Source organism: Cavia porcellus, unplaced genomic scaffold (assembly GCF_034190915.1).
Source record: "Cavia porcellus strain 051 isolate PalLab524CR breed Dunkin Hartley unplaced genomic scaffold, mCavPor4.1 scaffold_30, whole genome shotgun sequence".
Taxonomy (NCBI): domain Eukaryota; kingdom Metazoa; phylum Chordata; class Mammalia; order Rodentia; family Caviidae; genus Cavia; species Cavia porcellus.
In genome coordinates this window covers 20,747,868-20,773,392 of record NW_026947513.1, presented here as the reverse complement: position 1 = coordinate 20,773,392, position 25,525 = coordinate 20,747,868, and the positions used below count along the sequence as shown (strand labels likewise).

The window sequence follows — 25,525 nt, the reverse complement described above, 5'->3', positions numbered from 1 at the left end:
ACTATAGCTCCATGAACCCCAATAGAAGGAATCCACCAGACAAGGCAAACAGAGGGAGAAGAAAAAAAGGGGGAAGCCAAGAACAGGAAAATAACATGACAAGGATAAGTCAATATATATCAGTTATAACCATCAATGTTAATGGTCTCAATTCACTAATCAAAAGACACAGACTAGCAGAATGGGTCAAGAAGCAAGATCCAACAATATGCTGCTTACAAAAAAATACATTTAATTCAAAAATAAATTGATAGACTGAAAATCAAAGGATGGAAAACAATACTCCATGCAACAGGCATCCAGAAAAAAGGGGCAGCTATTCTATTTGCAGACAAAGTGAATTTCAAGCAAAGACCGATTAAGAGAGATAAAGAAAGTCACTGCATCCTCTTAAAAGGAACAATCCAAGAGGAAGAGATAACAATCATAAATATATATGCAACAAATACCAGTGTCCCCAACTATATAAAACAAATACTAACAGACATGAAAAATTAAATAAGCCCTAACACAATTGTATTGGGAGATCTCACTACTCTACTGTCAGAAATATAAAGATCACCTAGACAATAAATTAATGAAATATTAGAACTGAATCAAACATTCAAACACATGGACTTGGTAGATATCTATATAGTGTTCTACTCTCATGACATCAGAATACATATTTTTCTCAGCTGCACATGGGACTTTGTCCAAAATAGACCACATGTTGGCAACATAGAATATGCTTACGTAAATAGAAAGGAATTGTAATTATCCCATGCATACTATCAGACCACAGAGAAATGAAATTGGAAATTCATGGCAAAAGAAACCACAAGTACTTCATAAACACATGGAAATTAAATAGCACTCTGCTGAACAACCAATGGGTCACAGATAAAATTAAAGAAGAAATTACATAGCTTTTACAGTCGAATGAAAATGACAACTACAATAAACCAAGACACAGTGAAAGCAGTTTTAAGAAAAAAATTTATAGCAGTAAATACCCAAATTAGGAAAACAGACCAAGCACATATAAACATCTTAATAATAAACCTCAAACTTCTAGAAAAAGAAGAGCAGGCTAGACCAAAAGCTTGTTCAGGGTTGGAAATTATAAAGATCAGAGCCAAAATTAACACATTGGAGACTAAAAAACACAATACAAAGAATTGATAAATTGAAGAGTTGGTTCTTTGAAAGATTAAATAAAATTGAGAAACCCTTAGCCAACCTTAACCCCCCCCCCAAAAAAACAAAAGAAAGGAAGAAGACAGTGCAATTAGAAATGAAAAGGGTGAAATCACAACAGACCCTGCAGAAATTCAGAAGATCAGCTATAACTACTTTAAAAACTTGTATTCTAATGAAATAGAAAATACAGAAAAAATGGACAGATTCTTAGATACATATGAATTACCAAAGCTGAATCAAGAAGATATAAAAATTCTAAATAACCCAATGTCAATAAATCAAATCAAAGATGTAATTAAAAACCTATCAACAAAGAAAACCCCAGGGCCAGGGATTTAGCTCAGTGGCATAAGTGCCTGCCTAGCAAACACAAGGTTGTGAGTTCATTCCCTGGTACCAGGAAAAAAACAAAACAAAATTAAAAAAACGAAGAAAAGCCCAGGCTCTGACAGATTCACTGCTGAGTTCTACAAGAAATTTAGAAAAGACCTAATACTATTACTTCTTAAAATCTTTAATAAAATTGAAAGAGAACCAATATTCCCAAATTGATTCCTGGAAATAAATGTTATCTAGATACCAAAACTAGAGAAAAACCAACTAAGAAAGAGAATTACAAGCCAATTTCCCTAATGAACATAGATGAAAAAATCTTCAACAAGATACTGGCAAATGGAATGCAGCACACTGTCAAGAAGGATTATACATCATGATCAAGTAGGATTCATCCCAGGGATGCAGGGATGGTTTAACATATGTAAATCAATAAACAAAATAAACCATACTAACAGAGCCAAGAGCAAAAATTATATGATTATCTCAATCGATACAGAAAAAACTTTTCACAAAGTCCAGCACTCATAATAAAAACTAAAAAAAATTGGAATAGATGGTCTTTATCACAATGTGAAAAAAGCCAACTGTTATGGTTTGAGTCTGAATGTCCCCCAAAGCCTCATGAAGTCATGGAGGTGGACTCCTAGAGTTTGTGAATGACTCACGGTCCAATGCTGAGTTATGGGTGTGAGTGCTATACCCAAGTTGGTGTGGCCTATATACAATATAAAAGACAGGAAAAGTCTTCTCTTTATGCTCTTACACTTTTTGTTCTTGTTGCTTTTGATAACTGCTGCCATCATGAACTGTTGCATCTCTGCTGTGCCACTCAGCCTTAGAGCCAGCTGAGTATGGATTGAAACCTCCATAAACAGCTAAATACTAGATTCATTCCTTCCTTAATTTTGGATGTCACATATTTTGACCCATTAACAATAGAAAAGTAACTAAGACACAATCTATGACAAACCAACAGCCAACATCATACCAAATGGACAAAAACTGAAAACTCTCTCTCTAAAATCAGGAATAAGACAAGGATGTCCACTGTCTCCACTCTTATTCAACATAGTCCTGGAAACTTTAGCTGGAGCAATTAGACAAAAGAAAGAAATAAAACTAATAAACAAAGGAAAAGAAGTTAAACTATCATTATTTTCAGATCACATGATACTCTACATAGAAGACTCCAAAAACTCCACTAAAGCACTGCTAGATTTAATAAGTAAATTCAATAGTGTAGCTGAATACAAAGTCAGTACCCAAAATTCAGTAGCCTTCCTGTACAAGAATAACAAACTCACTGAGAAGAAATTCAGGGAAACAACACCTTTTACAATAGGATCCCCCCCCAAAATGAAATGCCTAAGAATCAATCTAACAAAGGATGTCAAAGACCTCTACATTGGAAATTATAATACTCTGAAAGAAGATATTGAAGAGAATATTACAAAATGGAGGTCTGGGATTTAGCTCAGCTAAACAAGCACCTGCCTGGCAAGTGTGAGGTAGTGAATTTAGTTCCTGATACCAATAAATAAAATAAAATAAAATAAAATGGAGTGATATCCCATGCTCTTGGGCAGGAAGAACCAATATAGTGAAAATAGCCATACTTCCAAAATTATTATACAAATTCAATGCAATCCAATCAAAATTCCAATAGCATATCTCACAGAATTAGAGAAAACTATCCTAAATTTCATTTGAACCAGAAGAGACCTAAAATAGTAAGGCAATCCTAGAAAACAAAAGCAAGGCAAGGGGTACATCACAATCCTGGCTTAACATTGTATTATCACTATTGTGATTTAAAAACCAATGTGGTACTAGCAAAAAAAAAAAAAAAAAAAAAAACAGACCCGAAGATCAGTGGAACAGATTAGAAGATATAGAAACAATTCTAGACACAATAAGCCACCTTATCTTTGACAAAGGCGCTAAACACCTTCACTGGGAGAAAAATAGCCTCTTTAATGAATGGTGCTGGAAAAACTGATCACATGCCAGAGATTAAAACTGGACCCATATCTTTCATCATGCACTAAACTAAATTCAAAATGGATAAAAAATCTAAATATTAAAACAGAAATATTAAATCTAGTGGAAGATAGAGTACGTAAGACTCTTGAAGACATTGGTGTAGGCAAAGATTTTATGAACAAAACCCCAATTGCACAGGAACTGTCACAAAGAATCAACAACTGGGATCTCATCTTACAAAAAACTTTTGCACAGAAAGAGAAACCACCAACATGGTAAAGAGACATCCCACAATGTGGGAGAAAATGTTTGCCAGCTATTCCTCAGGCAAAGGTTTACTATCAAGAACATATAAAGAACTCAAAACAATCAGTCCTTCCAGATTTAAAAATCCAATCCAAAAATGGGCATCAGAGATAAATACACCTTCTTAGATGAAGAAATACGAACAGCAAATAAATATGTGGGAAAAATGTGTTCAGCATTACTGGTCATTTGAGAGATTCAAATTAAAACAATACTGAAATTCTACCTCACTCCAAAAAGAATGGCTATTATCAAGAAATCAATCAATAGCAAATGCTGGAGAAGCTGTGGAGAAAAAGAAACTCTTCTCCACTATTGATGGGGATGTAGACTGATACAATCATTGTGGAAATCTTAAAAAACTGCATTCAATTGTCCGAGATTCAATGGTGGAGATTCTTTAAAAATTAGTGTTGGAGGTCCCATTTGATCCTGCTATTCCCCTTCTGGGTATCTTCCAAGAACAATTAAAAACATCATACCACAGCAATATATGTGCAGCCATGGTCATAACAACACAATTTAAAATAGCTAAATCTTAGAAACAACCTAAATGCTTATCAGTTGAGGAATGGAGAAAAAAAAGATATGGTACTTTTATATAATCGAGTACTATCCAGCTGCAAAGAAGGACAAACTTGAGACTTTTTATAAGTAAATGGATGCAACTTGAGACCATACGCTTAAGTGAAATAAATCAGACATGCATGTGTAAACATTGTATCATCTCCCTAGTGTTATACTACAGATTTCTCTAAGTACATTGAAGAAAAGGCTTTGCACTGGTACTGTTTGGACCACTGAATGCAGATGGCTAATGCTCTGGGTGACTGACTTGGGGATGGCAATGTGCAATGTATGCACCATTGTTGTCCCCTGATGGTCACGTTTGGAAATTTTGTTTTCTTTTTTCTTTGAAATAAAATGGATTTCAGTAATAAATAAATAAATAAATAGGCACATGATCAAGGGAACAAAAAATAATAAAAACAAAAATAATAAAACAAATATAAATCTTCATCAGAGGAAGGAACTTTTTGTCCATGCCTCACATTATCCCTCCAAATTATTTTAGGCAGGTAGAGGGATGTAGGTCAATAGTAGAACATGTGTCTAACTTGTGCAGGACCCTCACTCTGTTCAATCTCTAACACCCCCCCAAATGATAGCAATGACAATATCTTAGGTACAGTGTACAGCAAGCCATGATAATGAAAGACAAAAAGAATACTATAACAACTACTAAAAATTTCACCATTAAAATAGAGAACAAGCAAGACCTGACTGAATGGTAGCATGTGTGAAGTGGCCTTGGGGTGAAACTTTGGCTATAATATTATGAATAGTGAACGTAGCAAGAATGGCATTACCAGAAATAGAATGTGCAAAGGTGAGCAGGGGCAGATGGGGGTTAAGAGCTACTCCTTTAGATGCCTGTTAGATGTGGACATCGTTCTTAAAGGACAGTGACATCCACAAGCTGGGACTCTCCTGAGGGGTAACTCACAGAGACGATGCAGAGTCTGACGACTGCTGAGAACTGGCTACAGCTTCTGGGGACTGTTAGTACCCTAGAAAAAGTCATTTTCAAATTCTTAAAGGAAAGAAATATCTGACTTATTCTGGCTGACTCCACTTGGCAAATAATAACAAATAATGGTGATAACTAGTGTTTACTGGGAAGTTCCTATGTACAAAACACACCCAAACATTTTAAAGAATTATTTACCAGGAATATTCATGACAGACCTACAAGTTACATTTTTGTCATTGTTGTCTTTTTGAGACAGGGTCTGGCTTTGAACTCACCATGTTGCTAAGGTTGGCTTCAGATTAGTAGTGATCCTCTTGTCTCAGCCTCCCAAGTGCTGGGATTACACACTTGGTAATTTACACATTATCATTGCTAGATATAAACTTTGATCAATAGATAAACTTTGATCTTATTGATAGCAAAGCTGGAATTCAGAGTCAGGGAATCTAATTCTGGAATTCACGTACTTTACCAATATGTTGCTGCCCTATTCACAATATCCCTTTAGTATCTGTCATAATCCTATGGGAGAGATCTGTCATTATTCAATTGATTGATTGAGCTTCCGGGAGAACATGGCAGACAGATAACAGCAGCTACGGAGGCTCTCTGAAAGACTCGGCTCAGAAGTCAGGAATGGTGCGGAATAAGGAGACATAAGCCAGTGGAGATATGCTCTGCTGACTCAGGAATGAACTGGACTGAGAGAAACCAACTTGGAACGCAGTCCTGGTGCTAGAGCAGGAACAGAAAAGCCTCAGTGTGGAGGCTGGAGCCCGCACCATTGGAAGCCGCGATTTGGGTTTCCCACTGCACTGCGGCTGCCTCTATATTGGCTCGGCAAGGAGAGAGATGCGTGGAAGCTCTGAGAATGGGAATCTGCGAACGGAGTCGAAAACAGGTCGGGCAGAGAGGTGTGCACTGACTTGTGGTGAGGTGAGTGAGAGAAACTGACACTCTACCACAGTTTGACTCCAGCAGAGGACATTCTGGGACCGGGCAGTCCTGCGGGAGCAGGGCGCGGTGGCGACTTCAGCCACACATCCCCCTCTTAAGTGGGATTTGTGAGAAGTGCCTGGCCTGCGTGACGCTGCTGGCGGACTCGGTAGGCTAGCCCAACCCAGATCCCAGAGCCTGACGGTGGCCGGGAGGGGCGGGCCCCGCGTAGGCTGCCTGGTCTGGAACTTCTGGTGTGCTGCGGTGGGCGGGAACACATAACCAGCACAATTTGATCAGGCTGTGGCTGACAGGGAGGGAAGCTGGGCCTCCTATATAAGCTAGCATATATAAGGAACAAAGAATATGGGAAGAGGCAGCAACAAGAAAGGCTCCTCAGCCCCCAATTCTGAGAAACAGATAATAGCGGACACCGCACCAATAGACATAAAGCGCCATCTAGAGAGCCTCATAGATCAGTTCAGGAATGAAGTTATCAATGACCTGAAGCTAGAAGTAAGCAGAATAGTTAGAGAAATGCTAAGCACCACCCAAGAAAAAACAGATGGTAGAATGGAAGAACAGAAAAAGAGGGGAGAATTGTTTGATGGAGAAAACAGAGAAAGCATAGAATAAGTGAAGCAGGTTCAAAGGGACTACCAGGAAACTTAAAAGTCTATCGAAAACTGGCATAACAGCTTGAAAGAAACTAAGGACAGACTATCTGAACTGGAAGGCAGATTTGTAATATGGGAGAATGAAATGAAAAACTTCTTAAAAATAACAAAGAAACAAACAGCAATAATACAAAGACAAGAAGATGATAAGAGGATCCATAACTTAAGAATTAAGAACATAAAAGAAGAAGTAGGGACACAAACAAATGAACTACAAAAGCTACTCACAGAAATAATCCAGGAGAATTTTCCTAATTTAGCAAAAGGTAAAGATACTCAAATGTATGAGGCATACAGGACCCCAGCTACCTACAACCCAAACAGAGCAACACCCAGGCATATAATAATCAAAATTCCAGAAATTCAATACAAGAACAGAATATTAAAAGCTGTCAGAGACAAGAAACAGACCACTTACAAGGGAACACCCATCAGAATTACAGCAGATTTCTCTGCACAAACCATCAAATCACGAAGAGCGTGGGGAGAAATAATTCAAGCTTTGAAGGATAATAATCTCCAGCCAAGATTGAGATATCCTGCACAACTGTCCCTGGAAATTGATGGAAAAACAAGGTGCTTCCAGGATAAGGAGGAACTGGGGGAATTTGCAACCACCAATTCAACTCTACAGAGAGTATTGCAGGATATTCTAAAAAAAGAAAAATACAAAGAATCCAGAAATAGTGGTGGGGAGGCCACAACGAATGGAGCAGAGAACAAAATGAAGAAGACAAACTGACAGCTAATGACAGAAAAAGAGCTCAACAGAAATGAGGCAGAGAAGACTGGATGATAGGAACAGCTATTTTGGAGAAAATGACATCTTAATAGGTAATACTGATTTAGTATCATCTTGTTTTGAAGTCTCATCAAGCTTTTGTTCTTCTGTCTCCATTGGTCTGAATAGGTTGTATCTTATTGGATTTTATTATGTACGATAGTATAAGCAAAAACTTTTAAAGACAAGGAGATTATACAGAAACCATTGTTCATTTTCTGTTAATCAATTCTAAATACCCTATAATGCTGTCATTCTCTTAAATGGTTTTACATTGTTTTGATATATTTAATGCTATATTTAACGAAGTTGTACTCACAGATTTCAAGGAAAGAGACAATATGGTAACTACTTTTATGTCAGGATTATCTGGTGGTGAAACACTATTCTGCTTAAATGGTTATGTTTTGATCTGTGCTGTTTTGCTGTTATGCCCTCTTTTATCTCAATCTCCACTCCATTATTTACTTTTTTATTTTTATCCTTTTAATTAAGGGAAAAATAAATAAAAATAGCAGGATATATTATAGTAACCCACTTTGACTTTCCATTATCTCGATTTAAAGCCCTGTATTACTCTCACCATCTTGTTTTTGACTGATGTTCCCCTTTCTGTTTTGCTGGATAGTACTAGGTTTGAAAGTTTAGGCAACAGCTGTGAAGATAGTGAGATTCATTATGACGCCCATTCTTGTTGACTTTTATCTACTTTTGAAGACCTACAATGTCTCCAATGTTTTGGTTTTGTCGGTTTTGTTCTTTACTGTTTTGTTCAATTTTATTATAACTAATGATATAGGCAATTCTATTAGAGATAGCGGGAGGCATTATGGTAACCACTGTTGATCACCTTGTATTATGTTTTTACATTATCTATTATGTCCACCCTTTTTATTTGACCAACTCTGTTCTGTTATGTCACATTTGGTTTTACTCTCTTCCAAAAAAGTAATAAGAACCGTGGGAGCAATAAAACCCAAAATGTGTAATAGTCATTGTACAAAAGAGAGGAAAAGAAAGTGCTCTAAACTATATAACTGCATGTATATTTAAGTGTATAAGATAGAAAATGATATCACTGAGTTTTATTGGATCATTGAACAGAACTGTTTGCAGTATCATTGTTGGAATGTCCACTTTACAAGCTTTAATTTTGTGACTTGAACTATTATTTCTAAGATAGCAATATGTAATCCATTAACTAGTGATTTCCTACTGTTTATTTTTTTCTGTAAATCTGTATAACTTGTACCCTTTCTCTGCTTTTTTTCTCCTTAAATAAAATTAAAAAAAAAAACACAAGCCAGAGTTGAAAATTTCCAACAACAAAACTGAAGGTGGTAGATGTTGTTGATAAGTCATGCAACAACAATGATGTCACTCGAAACACAACACTCAATCCAATACACATGCAGCATAAACAGTTTGATGGTTTACAAAGAAAATAACAAGTATAAAATATCACAGAAAAATTTTCTTAGAGGATTAGGACTGGAGCTCATAAGAGATTATTTATAACAGAGGAAAACCAAAATGTTGCCCAGGGAACTAGGCCAAAAAATTGTGAATCATATTGGTGAGCTGACAGGTGAACAGGCAGATGCAGCATCACAAAGACCCACTATGATAATAGGAAAACAAGATGTCAACCGTATCCTACAAGAAAGGACAGGAAAACAAAACATATATACTCTCAGTGTAAGTGATATTTGTGTATGGAACACACAGTTGTCATGTGTGTTACTGCCTTGGGGGTGACAGTGGAAGCAAAGCTTATTTTTGGAGTAGATTCCTTTCTACTGGTATTTCATTGTAGTTTGTATAAGAATTTATTCCTGACATTAAATCTGCTGGAAGATAGAGTAGGTAAAACTGTTAGAGACATTGGTGTAGGCAAAGACTTCCTGAACAAAACTCCAATTTCACAGGAACTATCATAATCAACAACTGGGATCTCATCTTACTGAGAAGCTTTTGCACAGCAAGAGAAACCAACAACACAGTAAAGAGACATCCCACAATGTGGGAGAAAATGTTTGCCAGCTGATCCTCAGACAAAGGATTACTATCAAGAACATACAAAGAACTCAAAAAAATCGGTCCTCTCAGATTTAAAGACCAAATCCAAAAATGGACATCTGAGATGAATGCAAACTTCCCAGATGAAGAAATATAAACAGCAAATAAATATATGAATAAATGTCCATCATCATTGGTCATTCAAGAGATGCAAATTAAAACACTGAGACTCCACCCCAGAGAGAACAGCTATTACTAAGAAATCAAGCAACAATAAATGCTGGAGGGGCCGTGGGGAAAAAGGAACCCCTCTCCACTGTTGGTGGGAGTGTGGACTGGTGCTACCATTGTGGAAATCAGTGTGGAGATTTCTCAAAAACTAGGGCTGAAAAAAAAACACTTAAAACCAGGACTGGAGTTTCCATTAGACCCAGCCATTCCCTCTTGGGTATCTTCCCAAAAGAGTTAAAAGCATCATATCATGGTGACATAACACTGCGGTATGATATAAACACCCATATGGATAGTAGCACAGATTTTAATAGCCAAATCTTGGAAACAACCAAGAACCCAAACTGGTGAGTGGATAAAAAGATGTGCTTGTGTGTGTGTGTGTGTGTGTGTGTGTGTGTGTGTGTGTGTGTGTGTGTGTTTTAATACAATGGAGTACTTTTCTCCACAAAGAAGGATATCTGGAGACATTTCTAGGAAAATGGGTTCACCTTGAGTCTTTAGTGAAATAAACTGCACACACATGTGTAATTACGGCATTGTTACTCGGGTATGAGAAACTGAAATTATAAAATTAGGACCAAAATGTATTTGGAATAGGAGGGAAATGTTCAAATGGGGAAGGGAACAAGAGAGAGGGGAGGAGGAGAGAAAAGAAAGGAAAAGCAAGAAAAGATGAGAAAAGAAGGAAAACATGGACATGAAGTTTTATAAATACGGAGGAGACGAGGGACTGAAGTGGGAGGGGAATGAGGAAAAAACAAGTTACATCATTTACAGCTACAAACTCCCTATGACGAACATGATCCTTGTATATATCTGAGATGTACCAATAAAATCCAATGTAAAAATAAATAAATAGATATATAAATGAGAGTTTATTTCTGATGTTATCTTTTAGGTTTTGTAAGTAGGTACAGAGCTGATGTGAAAATCTATTCTAGACATACAATACAGATTAAGAATTTAGGATTTATTTTATTGATATATTATGTTCCCGTTAACCACACACTGTATGCTACAATAAGACCTCCTGACAAGACAGCAGGACCCTGAGATGTCAGGAGTGTCCTACAAAAAGGCCAGAAAAGCAAAGACATTAGACATTAGACCCAGTAAAAGCAGCATGTGTGAAAGGGACATGCCCTTGTCTGTGTGCAGACTGCCTTAGGCATGATGACTGAAGGAAACAGTTTTATGTAGAGTGCTATTGTTACTTTCATTGTAGTTCAAATGAGAATTTATTTCTGATGTTTCTTTTTAGACTTTGTACACCACACACCAGTTGATGCTGCAAATTTTGATTGCTTTTTTATAAAAAATATTACAAACTCAATACTTTATTTTTGTGATTTTTTTACTGTTAAGTAATCATTGTTTAATAAAATGAAACTCAAAATTAAAATTAATAATTCATTGGTAGAAATATTCTAAAGCATATATGTGAGTCTGTCAGACTCACATTTATGAGCGTTGATGACAAAATTAGTCTTCTGTTCCAAGGGCACCTTTGGCCCCCACCCCTGTACAGAGCACTTTTCCTTCTCCTCCGTTCTCTCTCTCTCTCTCTCTCTCTCTCTCTCTCTCTCTCTCTTGGGGGGGGTCTTTTTGAGACAGGGTCAGGCTATGTGACCTTGAACTCACTATGTAACCCAGGCTCTTCTTGAATTTGCAAGGATCCTCCTGCCTCAGCCTCCCAAGTGCTGGAATTACTGGCATGCACCATCACACCCGACTCCTCCTTCCTTCTTTTCTTATTTTTAATACCTCTAATAAGTGTGCAACCTCGATGCTTTGTATCCTGTTCAATTATTTGTTCCCAGACAAGAGCCTAGAAAGTACCAGTGAGCAAAGCGTAACACCCCAGAACCCCAATAACAGTTTCAGTCTGTGATCAGTGGGTTCCACTGTTTTGGGGCCAGTGGTGAGAAGGCACAGTACAGAGGGATTGCATTGCACATCTGATAACTCACTTCCTGGTAAGGAAGCAAAAGACAGAAAAAGGAAAGAGGGGGATCCCACCAGCTCCTTCAAGGGCATGCGCCAAGGGACTGGAGGCGCAAGTGGATCCCACCAGGCCCCCTGCTCAGCTTCCGTCAGATTCTAATAGCACCAAGCTGGGGACCAACGCTGTAACACACAGGCCTTGGGAGACATTTCCTCCCCAAATTGTAGCACTAGCGTATGCATCATGTTCATGCACTAATGCCAAAGAGACTAAACATCCAAATTTAAGAGCCAAAACTATAAAACCCTTAGAAGAAAACATAAGGATAAACATTTACGACTTTGTATTAGGTGATGTTTCTTAGATATGACACCAAAAGTGCAGGCAACGAAAGAAAAAAGATAAACTGGACTTCATGAAAAGTTTAAATAAGCCAGGCATGGTGGCATATTTGGCAGTTCAATTGCAATAACCCCCCCACACCCAAAAAAAGAAAGGCAAACTGTATTCAGACTTTGCTTGAAATTCTAGTTAAGGAAACAAGACTAATGCAACTGAAGCATTTAGGGAGCCACTACGTTGGGTATTTTAGGACCAGAATGTCCAGGCTCATAGAAGTGCAGAGCTGAATGTTCCTTGGGACCCTTCTACTTCTCTTTACGCAGGTCCTGCCTCTGGCAGAGTGTGATCATAAAGGAGTAAACACATCAGTCTGTCCAACAGATATGCAGCAAGTTCCTATTAAGTGCCAGGCATCTAATTTACAATAATTTAAATATTACAAAAATGAAAATAAAGCAGTTGAACAATGTGTATCTGGCACTGTGGGAAGGAATTTATAGGAAGCGATTATGATCATCTATTAAGCAGCTCTTTCTCACTGTTGAACTTTGCCAGTTTTGCCCATCCTACGATAACCACATTAACAATCTAAAAGGAAAATAATTCATGATCAGGACATACAAATGTTCCTCACAGGTCCCACACAAATATATATTTATGTATCTCTATTATCAAAGAGATATTCAAAGTTGATGCTGGATTCTGTGGTCAGAGACAACCTAAGTGCTTGTAATTAGTTACTAGCTGCGTGATAAATCATTTAATCTCTAGGCCTCGGCTTCCTCATCTGTAACATGAGTGTAACAATATTTCCTACCTTGTTGAGATGTTCTGAGATTAAATAAGGTAATGAAGGTAAAGGTTCCAGCATTATATCTGTGCCGCAAAGTCTTCAATTAACATTAGATACACATTTGGGAGAAAAGATTAGCCCTTCTCTCTAATTACAATTCACCAACGAGGCATCCGGTACTTGGAGAGGCATCAAGTGTCCTTCCTTTAATATAATATCTATGATTTCTTCACTATTATTTTTCATTACATAGTTCTGAAAGAACTAAAAAAGTTTTTAGCTAAACAAAAGATTTTCAGTAGAAACAACATGATAGTCTACAATATCTTTTTAGATGTTATCTGTCCTGCAAAGATTCAAGAATCCTGTGATCGGAGCAGGGGAAGTTCACAGGGAGAGAACAGAGAAGATCTTAGGCTCAGAAGGTAGATGGTGAGGGGTGCTCTGCAAGGTTCTCCAAGGCCTTCGGCCTTCCGAGAGCCTGAGCTTCTCACAGCAGAAACCAGGGTTCAGACTGCTGGAAAGTCTATGACTTAACCAAAACAATGAATGAGATACTAATTAATGCAGTTGCTTTTTAAAATATTAATTTTTGTTTGTCGTTTTTTTGTCTTTTATTTTTTAAATTTTGAGACAGTTTACAACGTTAGTTGAACTTGCAATTCTCCTGGTTCAATCTTAGAATCTAGCACTTAGAGAATTAGAAATATATTCCAGCAAGTAGTACCAAGTTTTATATGAAAGTCAGTGGACATGCAGATGACCCATTTAAAAATGTGGCCCATTTTACAGCCTGGGCCCTTGAGTGAGAAGGCATCTTTTCAAAGTAAGGAAAAATAAGACAGAAGAGGGCTTAATAATTTGCCTTGAGTTAGTTATTTAGCATTCTTATTTTAAAAGATGGTGGTAGTTCAGGCTCAGTATGTCCCATTGTCTGCTGCTGAGGACGTTTGAATTCCACAGAAACAGAAAGTGGATTAGTGGTTGCCAGGAGCTGGAGGGGTGGAATGGGGAGGTGATTGCTAATGGCCAGGATTTGCTGATTTAAGTCAAGGTGAAGAGAATAGACCGCCTGCGGTCTTTGGGGAGGTTAGTCTCTCTGAGGGGGACTGACAGCTACAACAATCACTGCAGTCTGACTGATAAATGCGATGAGGCAAGAGGTACAGGGAGCTGAGTCAGCAGCACCTCTGCAAGAAGTGACCTCTAATAACCAGTAAGTCCAAGGGAGAGGGCTGGAGAGCAGCAGGACACCAGCTCTGGTGCTCCTGGAAAAGTGAACAGGATATCCAAAGGCCATGCACAGTGTGCTTAGGGGATGGGGAAATGTTAGTCAACCCCACCAGGATGGGAAGCAGGGAGAACGCAAGGAGGGGTTGGATCACACATGAGACAAAGCAGTGGCAGCCATCAAGAGGCTCTGAGGAGGAAGTGACATGATCTGTTTTAGTTTCTGGAGCATCGCTTCAGAACACAGAATGAATGGGGGTAAAGTGAGGCGGGGACAAGGTTAGGAAACAGAGCATAACCATGGCCTAGACCAGGGCAGTGGTGATGGGGCTGGGGAGAGGCAGACAGAGGAAAGGTATAGCAGAGGTTGAACCAACAGTGCTTGTTAAGCAGATGGAATGAGCTAGGGAGAAAGAATCCAGGGTTATTCCGTGTGATCTGACATGAGACATCTGGGGTCATTCAATGTCTCCTTCCTCTCACAAAAGCAGAAGAAATCTGGAAAGATTTCAGTTCTAGAAACACTAGCCTTAAATTGCCTCTGAAGCTATCTAAATGAACATGTCTGTGAGGTGAGTGCCACACGTCTAAGCTCTGAGAAGGGTTGGCTTGAGGACCATAGATCTGTGAATCATTGCTTTAGTTTGCATTTGAACTGTCTCCCAAAAGCCTGGTCCCCAGGGTGTAGTGCAATGGGGAAGTCATGGGACCTTTAAGAGGTGAGAGACGGTCGGAGGAAATTAAGTGGAGGGTGCGCTCTTGAAGAGGACTTGGGGACCCTGGCCCTGTCTCTTTCTGCTGTCCTGCCTCCACAAGATGAGCAGGCCTTCTCCATCGCCATGTACTGGTGCCACGGTGTACTGGCTACCAAGGGCCAAGCTTCCTTCTGGAAGTCTCTGAAACCATGAGTCAAAACATACCTTTCCTCCTCTGAAGTTGTTTAGCTTGGGTGTTTGTAACAGTGATGGTGAGCTGACTAACAAGTCAACCTGAAGATGGAAATGGAAGCCATAGTAGCAGGTGAGATCCTGGGGGAAGTTAGATGAGGAGAGATGGGGGCATCCAGGAAGATGGTAGAGTAGTGAACGGCAGAGAAACAGTCTCTGAGGTTTGGTGCCTGAATGCTGGAATATAGCAATGTGAGGAAGAGAAGAGGTGGAGAAGGTCCCTAGGACCACGCAAAGATCTGAAGGGAGAAATGAGCAAAGGGAAGGACTTCAAGATGAAGGAAGTGGTAAGCAGTGCTTTCTCCTCAGGCTCTGGCTCACTGCATGGGAGGAGCAGCTGAAGTCTGCAGATATCCAGAGACTGCTGGTGCCCCACAGGCCTCCAGGAGAACAGAGCAGTGGACACAGTGGATTGCAGTGGCTGGTGAGTTTTTCAGTTGCAGACATCCTCCAGAAGGAGGGTATTGACAGGTAGCCATCTTGGAGAACGGTCAACTGAGCTCAGAACTCAGAGCAGTGGCAGGCTCCCTCTAGTGGCTCTCAGTGCCAGGGTGAGGTGGAGCGGAGTTCACGCCAGCAGGAGAAATGTGAAGGTGATTGGCTGAACAAACAGCCCCAGCCTCACAGCCAAAAACCAGCCTGAACTTCCGTGGAACTAATGGTGCAGGCTTGCTGGGATTACCCACCACCCTGCCATAAATCTACAGCTGGCTTGCTGGGATTAATCAACACGGATCTGGGCTCTGTCTGCCCAGTCTCTGCCAGTGACAGCACAGACATGGCCTGATGTGGACATTTTTTCTTTTGGTTTTTTGTTTCTTATTTGTTCTTGTTTTCATGTGAGTGTGAACATTGTTTCTAGTTGTTGTTCTGTTTTGTTCTTCTTTTTTCCTGTTCTTGCCGTCTTGTCTTCTCTACCAGTTTCCCAAAGTTTGCAGTCTTTGTCCTCCAGCCTTGCTTCTTATGTCTTCCTCTTCTTCTCTGTCTTTATTTTCCCCCTGACCCTTGTTCAATTTTATCCCCTGGGGATAAAACTACCAGACTGAAGGCTTATTTACTGAATATAACTTTCTGGTTTGTTTTAGTTATACAACCAGAACCAGTTCATATGGTTAAAGGTAGCAAATGAATGGTTACCACAGTCTGTCATTTTCTAGTCTGTGTTTGAGTAGAGATGGAATCTTAGGATCCAAACGCCAAGAACAAAACAAGTGTGACACCTGCAGAAGGGAGGAGCCTGGGAGCAGAGCCAGGGGAGGCTGAGAGGAAGGAGCACCGTCCTGCCTTCGCTGTGCCTCGAGAGCTGAGGGAAGGAGTGGCTCCAGCGCTGAGGGGGGAGAGGTCAGTAGAACAGAAACTGCAAATTTCTGTTGAATTTAGTAACAAGGAAGTTGTTGTAACTTGGGAAATTTCTGTGGAAACCTAAATTCCACTAAGTAATGAGTGGCCTGAATGTAAGACAGCATAAAATACTAAGTTTTTTTTGTACTGGAGATCGAACTCACGACCTTGCACTTGTCAGGCAGGCGCTCATGCCCCTGAGCTAAATCCCTGGCCCAAAAAATTCTTTTTAAAAAATGAGTCTGACGAAATACCCGTCAACCAGTGAATGGATAAAGATGTGTGTGTGTGTGTTTTTTAATACAATGGAGTTCTACTCTGCTGTATAGAAGGATAAATTTGAGCATTTCTAGGCAAATGGATGCTCCATGAAACCATACTCTTCAGTGGAATAAATCAGGCACACATATAGAAATACTGCATTGTTTCCGCGGTGTGAGAAACTGAAAGTGTAAATAAAGACCAATGTGGAACAGATACTGTGAACTAGGAAGAAAATGCTCAAATGGGGAGGGGAACAAGGGAGGTAGAGGGGTAAGAAAAGAAAAGTAAAAAAAAGTTGAGAAAAGAAGGAAAAAATAGAAACAAAGCTTTTGTAAATGGGGAGGGGAAGGAGTTGAAGGGAGGCTCGGGGAATGGAGAAAAAAGAATCAAGTTCCATCATGCACAGATACAAATTCTCTATGATAGGGGGCTGGGGATTTAGCTCAGCGGCATAAGTGCCTGCCTTATAAGCAGGCAGTCGTGAGTTCGATCCCTGGTACCGATAAAAAGGAAAAAGACAAAAAAAAAAAAAATTCTCTATGATAAATGTGATCATTATATATAATTAAAATACCAATAAAATCTGGTTGGAAAATGTATATGTTTAGAACAGCTTTTATATGAGCAAGCATACCTCATAAACTAAAGCTCCCCCCACCAGAAAAAAAACGAAAGAAGGAAAGAAAGAAAGAAAGAAAGAAAGAAAGAAAGGGGTCTGAGATGGGCTTGTTGGCGGACCCCTGTAATTTCTGCACTCTGGGAGGCTGCCAAAGGAGGAACACAAGTGAAAGCCCAGCGTGGATAACAGCCTCTCAGTGAGAGCGTGTTTCAAAGGAAAAAATAAATAGTATTCATTTTTTTAAAAAGAAAGAAAAGGAGGAGAAAGAGGGAGAGGGGGAAGAAGACGAAAAGTTGGGCAGAATGACCTAAGAGCTAATGAGAATGGAAGTTACCGGGAAGAGGGGGAAGTTGACCATACGGTGGGTGGGTCAGTTGACAGAACAAGAGCTTGGAGAGGAGGACTGAAGCCTGCTCTGAGCGCTGCCGTGAAGATGGTCTCACTCTCTGGGCTTCCTACTCTGGGTGCTTGCTCACAGGAGCCACGATTGCATAATCAGGGGTTTACTAACTGCCTAACATCACAGTAATAGCTGGACTTACTGTCACAGTGGGACTGTTTCCACCAGCAAACACACCGCACTTCCCTGTGTTCTGACCCAGAGCACCAGTCATCAGGTGGTTACTCCCACTGGGCAGAGTGGGATGTTAAAGGGGCATCTGTGAAGGGCACTGTCTCTGCAGACAGGCAGGCTGAATGCTGGTCCCCAAACTGTGAGGAAAGTGAAGCAGCTGGAATCTGTGAAACGGGGTGCAGAGAGAAAGAGCGCTGCCTGGGAAAATATTAGATGACAGCCGTGTTGTCTTCAGGAACCGAGCAATATCGAGAGCCCCTGACTCTGCTGGAATCTGCATCTGCAGGCCTGCGAGTTCGACAAGCCAGCAGCTGGCGCATCTCAGCAGAGACCCACACGGTGCTTTGACCCAGTGCCAGAAGCCTGATGAACACAATAGAGAGAGGAGAGGGGCAAGGGTGACAAAAGCCGCCTGGAAGAGGCAGCCACAATGATGGGCCAAGAGCCTGAACTGTGAAAGGGAAGAGGTGAAGACAGGAGCTTGTGATATGCAAGGGGACAGCGCCCTGACTGCGTGTCTTCGCACTGTCTTGGTTAATCTGCAGTTTGGCAACTCCGTTCAGTAGCACTCCTTTAAAATGTGCCCTTCAAAGCCAAAGCCCTCATCTTACGTGTCTTATAAAAACTCATCTTATACAAGCTCCAGCTCGATTTGACTATCAAAGGCTAGAGGAGCATTATCCTTCGTTGAAACATCATGCTGTACAGATTGCAGCATCCCGTGTCATCAAAACAGCCTAGAATTGTCACTAACAACACAGGATGTAGAAGCTGGAGGAGAGACAGGCAAGTCTTCAGCACTTTGGTGGGATGGTCTGCTCTGTACTGGCATTGCCAGTGAATAGGCATGGGCATCCTGCAGTGGACGCAAGCACCCTTCCTCATCAGACAGAATGTAATTGCTGTGAGGATATTGTCTTGCAAATTATTAGCAGAGCATAAAAGTATTAAGTAGCACACGGAGAACCTTAGAGACTTCAGGGGAAACTTCAAAATGGCTTTCACAGATGCTTTTCAATTCTCAGTTTAGCCAATGGGAGAAGCCTCAATATTTGGATTACAAAGACTTTGTTTATGCCGCTTGATTCAAAGTCAATCCAGTGATGGGACTGTTGATGGCGGCAACAGAAAAAAGCATAAATCTGCTTCTGAAAGATGAGCCTCGACAGTGGGGGAGCCATCCCTTTAATTTCAAATGACAATGGGTGTTCAGGGCTGACACCTCCATCCTTCTCCAGAACTTCTTCAAAGTACACCTGTCAGAAAGTGCATCACTGGTGGACTTCATCCCCATGCCACTTCCCTGTCACTTGATGTTTTAATTTCTCCATATGTGCCCTTAACAGGAATTTTCTTTGTGAATTAAAAATGTTATTTCAACTAGTAACAGAATGACATCCTTGCATTTGCAGTCATCATGATTAGCGCTACAGCCAACACATACAACTCCTGCTCCCCACTCCTCTGGGCTTAGCTGGGAGTCCGGTTCACACGCGTAGCCTCTCTGCCACTGTGGATGTCACTCCCGTCCCCTGATTTCTGGCCCCGCTTATGTGGCACCTGAAGGTGACCGGCATGTGAGTTGCACACCAGGGAAAGCACATTTCTTTCTGAAAATAAAGACCTTGTTGCATTTCCCACTCAAATAACTGACCCTCCCCAAAACCAGAGGAAAAAAGCTATCAGTTTTATTTTATTTTTACTCCTAACATGTGCAGCGCTGGGAATCGAACCCAACATGCTAGGCCTGGGTTCCAGCTGACCTTGCCTCCCCGTACCCCAGCCTATTTTATTCTTCCTCACCTTGAAATATTTGAACATAAAGTAGGAGGAGATTTCGGTGGGAGTAGAAAGTCTGCAGATAATTTTGTTTCTTGTGTCACTCTTCACAGTGGCCAGCAAGGGGAGTTACAGGAACAATTACAGCGGTTTGCATTAGACTTGTGAACACACCTCTAACGATTGATTATTAATCACCCTGTGCCCTGCACCAGACTTTTCCTGTCACACAAGTTGTATTTTACTATGTAATACCAGTCTAGCCTTCCTTTTTCTCTCCTAGTTTGCTGACCAAAAATTAGCTGTGAGCTTCAAGGTCACAAACCTGCTGGAATGGCAGACATAAATGAGCTTTCAATGCTTGGGTGGCATAAAAACCTCATTGTAACCACAAGTAGCCCAAACCCCTTAATGCGGATAAGACAGCATTCAACTGACTTCAATCAAAAGGGACTTAAATGCAAGGGAAGTGGCCTTGGGGACAACTGGCCAGGACTGAGCAGGGCATTGTTCTAAGTTCTACTGGGGCTTAGGAGATTGGCAGGGCACCTGCTGCTCTCCAGAGCGGAATGCTCAGGTCAGCCCTGAAAATGCCCAGGCCTGAGATATTCTGGGGCCCTGGTTCCCCAGCCATCCAGCAATGGAGACTCCCAGGTAGAGAGAGAAGGGAAGAGCCCTCTGGAGAGGCAGGGGAGACATTTTCTACCCCCAAGAAAAGCCTGGAACAGCTCGCTTCCTTTTAACCTGTCCTTCACGCTTCCTTGCTCCAACCAAGGCTTTCCAGGCTCTTCCGGGAGCAATGCTACGGTGCCTCTGCCGCAGAAACAGTTAATCACTAACCACTGTCAGGCATAAGGCTTCACTTCATTGGCTTAGTTTGGGACCAGAATCAATGATTGCATCCCCTGCTTAGTGCCTCAGGTCTACTTTCCTCACTGCCATCCTGGCTGCTGAATAGTTTGCTGTTGATGAAAAAATAGACTATGAACCAGTAATAACTATTTTCTCTCTCTGTGGAGGTCAGAATCAGTTTGAGCGATTAAAAAATATGTATATCTTTGGGAATATAGCTCAGCGATAGAGCATGTTCTTAATATGTGTGAGGCCCTGGGTCTGATTCCTACCACCACTAAAAGAAAACATTTAAAAATCCTAAATAAATTACATATCCTGTGTTTTGCTTATGCATAGGCTGCATTTGATATGCAGAGAATCTGGCTCTGTAAATAAGAAAGGTAATTTTTAGTCCTGGCCCTGCACTTTATTAGCCATATGATCTGGGACAACTCATATAATTTTTGAGTTTGTGCTCCCACCTACACTAATCAGGGCAGTGGATGGGCAAGATCTCAGACTTTTTTTTTTTTTTAATCAGTACCGGGGATCGAACTCATGGCCACCTGCTTGCAAGGCAGGTGCTTATGCCGCTGAGCTAAATCCCCAACCCCCAAGATCCCAGACTTGAAAGTCAGGCAGACCAGGATTTTAATGCTTGTTATTTATGTATTAGCTGGCTGACTTTAAGCAATTGACTATTAACATTATTCTAAAAGCTTTACAGTGATAATGTATGTGAAGCTTTTAGCATTGTTCTTAGATGACTATAAGCACTCAATAAATAGCTGTTATAATAATCATGACAATGATAATAATTATTAAAATTCTTGAGAACCTTTTTGTAAGCCCTAAAAATGCCTTAAGCCTGAAGTGTTGAAGTCAGTTGCTATGAACAAGCCTGTTCATTTGACCATGTGCTTCTTAAAGGAGCTTGCTTAGAAATAGACTGAAATTACAGAAAATTTCAGGGCATGGTGGTACATGCCTATAATTCTGGCACTCGGGAGGCTGAGGTAGAAAGACTGTCACGAGTTCAAGGCCAGCCTGGGCTACACAGTGAGACCTTGTCTCAAAAAATAAAAAGATAAAATATTATAGAGAACTTTGAAAAGTTTAGGTTTTATTATACAGTACTACATAACATATTCCACAAGCAATATGATTTATAGGGTTGTAATAAACACAGTTATTATAAGCCAGTTTTCTTGGTTTTTTTTATGGTGTAATGCCTATGAAGACATCTTTTAAAGGTTAGAGTTACTCAATAGAACTACCATAAGTACAAGAAAAGAGAAAAGAGAGAAATTGGCTATTTTCAATTTTTGGGGGAGGGGGGTCTTTTTAGACAGGGCTTCACTACGCAGTTCATGCTGGCATTGAACTCACTTTATGGCCCAGGCTGGCCTCAGACACACGGTAACCCTCCTGCCTCAGCCTCCCGACCCGGCCTCTTTTCAATTTTAAAACTGGAATATTCTTTAAGAGCCAGGCATGGTGGTGTGTGCCCGTAACTCCAGTACTAGGGAAGCTGAGGCAAGAGGATCAGCGTGTCTTCAGTGTCAGCCTGGGCTACATAACAAGTTCAAGGCCAGCCTAAACTACTCAAAAAAATTTTTTTAAGTACAATATTCTTGCTGGGCATGGCAGCACACGCCTGCAATCCTAGCACTTGGGTGACTGAGACAATAGACTGCTGCAGGTTTGAGACCAGCCTGGGCACATAAGGAGACCCTGTCTAAAATTTTTTTTTTCTTTCAACTTATAGTTTTGAAAATATTCTCTTTATAATGTTTAGGCTCACTTTAAAATTATTCTCAGGCAACTGTAACTTATTAGAAATGAGCTGTGACCACTAACTGTACCTGTCTCTCTGAATAAGGCTATCATACTTCAGGTCCTGCTGTCGCTGCGGGGACAGAGTGAATGAAATGCTACAGGTGTTAAGTTTTTTGTTACCCTAAAAAATACCGGAGAGAGTCGAAGTAAAAACAGAAGAAGGCTATTGTCAGAGGTTTCAGTTCCCAGCTGGGGCCAGTGCTGGAGCTAACCTGCAGTGACCAAACCCCGACCCTCCAAAACTGACCTTCTGAGGAAGGTAAGCTTCTGTCCGGGTGCCCATGTTAATAGAGTGCCTGTGTGATCTCTAGCGGGAGCCCGACCGCACCAGATCTCTAGAAGTAAGGACGCGAAGTAAGGACGCGGTGGCTTCCTGGGCTGCCCGGAAATTTCCATCGGAGCTGGGAAGAGGGGAGAGCTCAGTGCTGTGCTGGATTTCCCATCCTCGCTGGTGGAGATCAGAAGATTAGAAAACAGGACTGTGGAGGCAGTAGGTGTGCTGGCTCTTGCGTTTGCAGAAGATGGGGAGGGGGAGCCCCAGGTGCTCCACGGGGAGGGGGAGGAGAGTGGGGACGGGGGCCTGTGCTCGGGCAGAGTTGGAGGACAGGAGACCTGGGTGTAGAACACGCGCTGGGCAAACACTGCATCCCAGAGAGTGACCTTTATAGATAATACTAAAGGTATCTGGCAGAGACAGAAAGCAGAGGAAGAGAAATGAGCCTTCTTGGAGATACTTCAGACTGACAAAGGCCGGTGCCACACACTTGCAATCCCAGTCCTCTGGGGGTGCTGAGGCAGGAGGATCACAAGTTCACACTCGGCCAGAACAACTTTGAGAGACCTGGTCTCAGAGTAAAAATTAAAACAGAGCTGGAGATGTTGCTCAGTGTGAAGGTCAGTAGCACGATCTCCAGTAGCTCCAGAGTTCGATCCTGGCAACCCTCCACCCCAAAAAAAGGTGGGTGTGGTGGTGCAGTCCTGTAATCCCAGCAATCGGGAGGCTGAGACAGGAGGATCACAAGTTCACACTCGGCCAGAACAACTTTGAGAGACCTGGTCTCAGAGTAAAAATTAAAACAGAGCTGGAGATGTTGCTCAGTGTGAAGGTCAGTAGCACGATCTCCAGTAGCTCCAGAGTTCGATCCTGGCAACCCTCCACCCCAAAAAAAGGTGGGTGTGGTGGTGCAGTCCTGTAATCCCAGCAATCGGGAGGCTGAGACAGGAGGATGTTGCAAATTCGAGACCAGCCTGGGCTACAAAGTGAGCCTAGGGTCAGCCTGAACTGCACTGTGAGACCCTGTTTCAAAAAGACAAAAAAAAAGTGGAAAGCATAATAATTTGTTGAAATGAACAAAACTAGGGCAAAAAGAAGAGGAAACCAAAATCTAAATTCAGCTGATTGATATAAAATAAGATAAACCACTCCCTCGCACAATCCCACTCTCCCTGCTCCCGCAAGGAAGCGCGGGAGAGGGGCAGCTCGGCCAGCAGCGAGATGGCCACCGCGCACACACCGTCAGCGTTCCCAAGTGCGTCCACGGAGTGGGCTTCAAGAAGCGCTCTGCTCGGCCACTAAAGGAGGTCTGGAAACTTGCCATGCTGGAGAAGGGGCTCCGGATGTGGCCCAGGCTCAACAAAGCTGTCTGGGCCAAAGGGATAGGGAACATCCCGTATCATGTTCCTGTATGGTTGTCCAGAAAGTGTAACAAAGAAAGTTTCACCAGGCAAGCTCTCTGTGTTGGTAAAAATCTCCAGAGAGTGAATGTAGATGAGAACTATCTTTTTCTTTTATTAATTATTATTATTATTATTATTATTATTTGAGATAGGATCTTGCTATGTAGCTCTGGATGACCTTGAACTTACTTTGCAGCCCAGCCTGGCCTTCAACTTGCAGCAATACTCCTGCCTCAGCCTCCCAAGTGCTGGGATTACACGCATGTGCCACCACATCCAGCTGAGAACTAACTTTCAAATAAAGTTGTAACACTGCCAAAAAAGTAAAAAGAATAAGGTAAATCAAAATCTAAATTATACTGATTGATACAGAACACAAAATATGATGAGTGTACCTATTTTAAAAAAAAATAAAGCCTGCCAGAATTGGTTAAAAAAATAAATTCAGCAGTATGAATTCATGTGTGTGGTTATGAATATCAAAAGAAAGCTACACAAAGAAAAACAAACAGGGGCTGTTGATAGTACTATCAGACAAAATTAGGATGGAAAGCACCATCCTAGGGAATGGAGTGAACTCTGTGAATAAATTCAAACAGTGTAAACTTTATTTATTATGAAAATAAAGAATGAAAATCTATGACTGGGAATATAGGTCAGCAGCACAAGCGCATGTTTGGCAAGCACAAGATTTTAATTTAATTCCTGGTTTTAAAAAAAGTTTAGCATAGATTTAAGTATCATTAGAGAATAAAAATAAACTTAATAATGATCTATTTTTAGAAACAAGAAAAAGGAAAACAAATTAACCAAAGGAATAAGGAAAAATCTAAACTAAAAGCTGAAACCATTTAAATTTTTTAAAAATACATAGCTAGGGTTAAGACTCAGTAATAAAGTAATTGCCTAGCCTGTGTTTAATCCCAGCATCGCAAATAAAAATAAAAGAAAAACAGAGAAGAGGTTAGGGATGTCAGTGGTAGGATCCCCTTAGCCCTGGCATCACAAAGTGGGGAAGGATAAATCTGGTTCTTTGCTGAGTAGTCTCCTGATCTCCACGGAGAAGCCAGTTCACGGCAGGGCGTGCTTCTCTGCCATGGGGATCAGGAGGAGACTACTCAACCAGAAGACGCATTCTGGTTCTTTGAAAAGATCAGTGAAGGACCTGCGATTTAGCTCAGTGGCATAAGCACCTGCCTGGCAAGCTCGAGGTCACAAGTTTGATCCCTGGTACCAAAAAAAGATCAATGAAGCAGAGTGTACTCTGCCACACATTTCTGCAATCCTATTTGGTCAAGAAGCTGAGGCCGGAGGATATGAGTTTGAGGTCAACCTGTGAACTAGTGAGACCCT

General features: G+C 41.0%; 1 pseudogene; it reads right to left on the bottom strand.

Moving 5' to 3' along the window:
• LOC106028029 (wee1-like protein kinase 2) overlaps nt 1-18,083 on the bottom strand; it is a 30,667-nt pseudogene extending 12,584 nt beyond the window's left edge.
• Between the last annotated feature and the right edge of the window lie 7,442 nt (nt 18,084-25,525).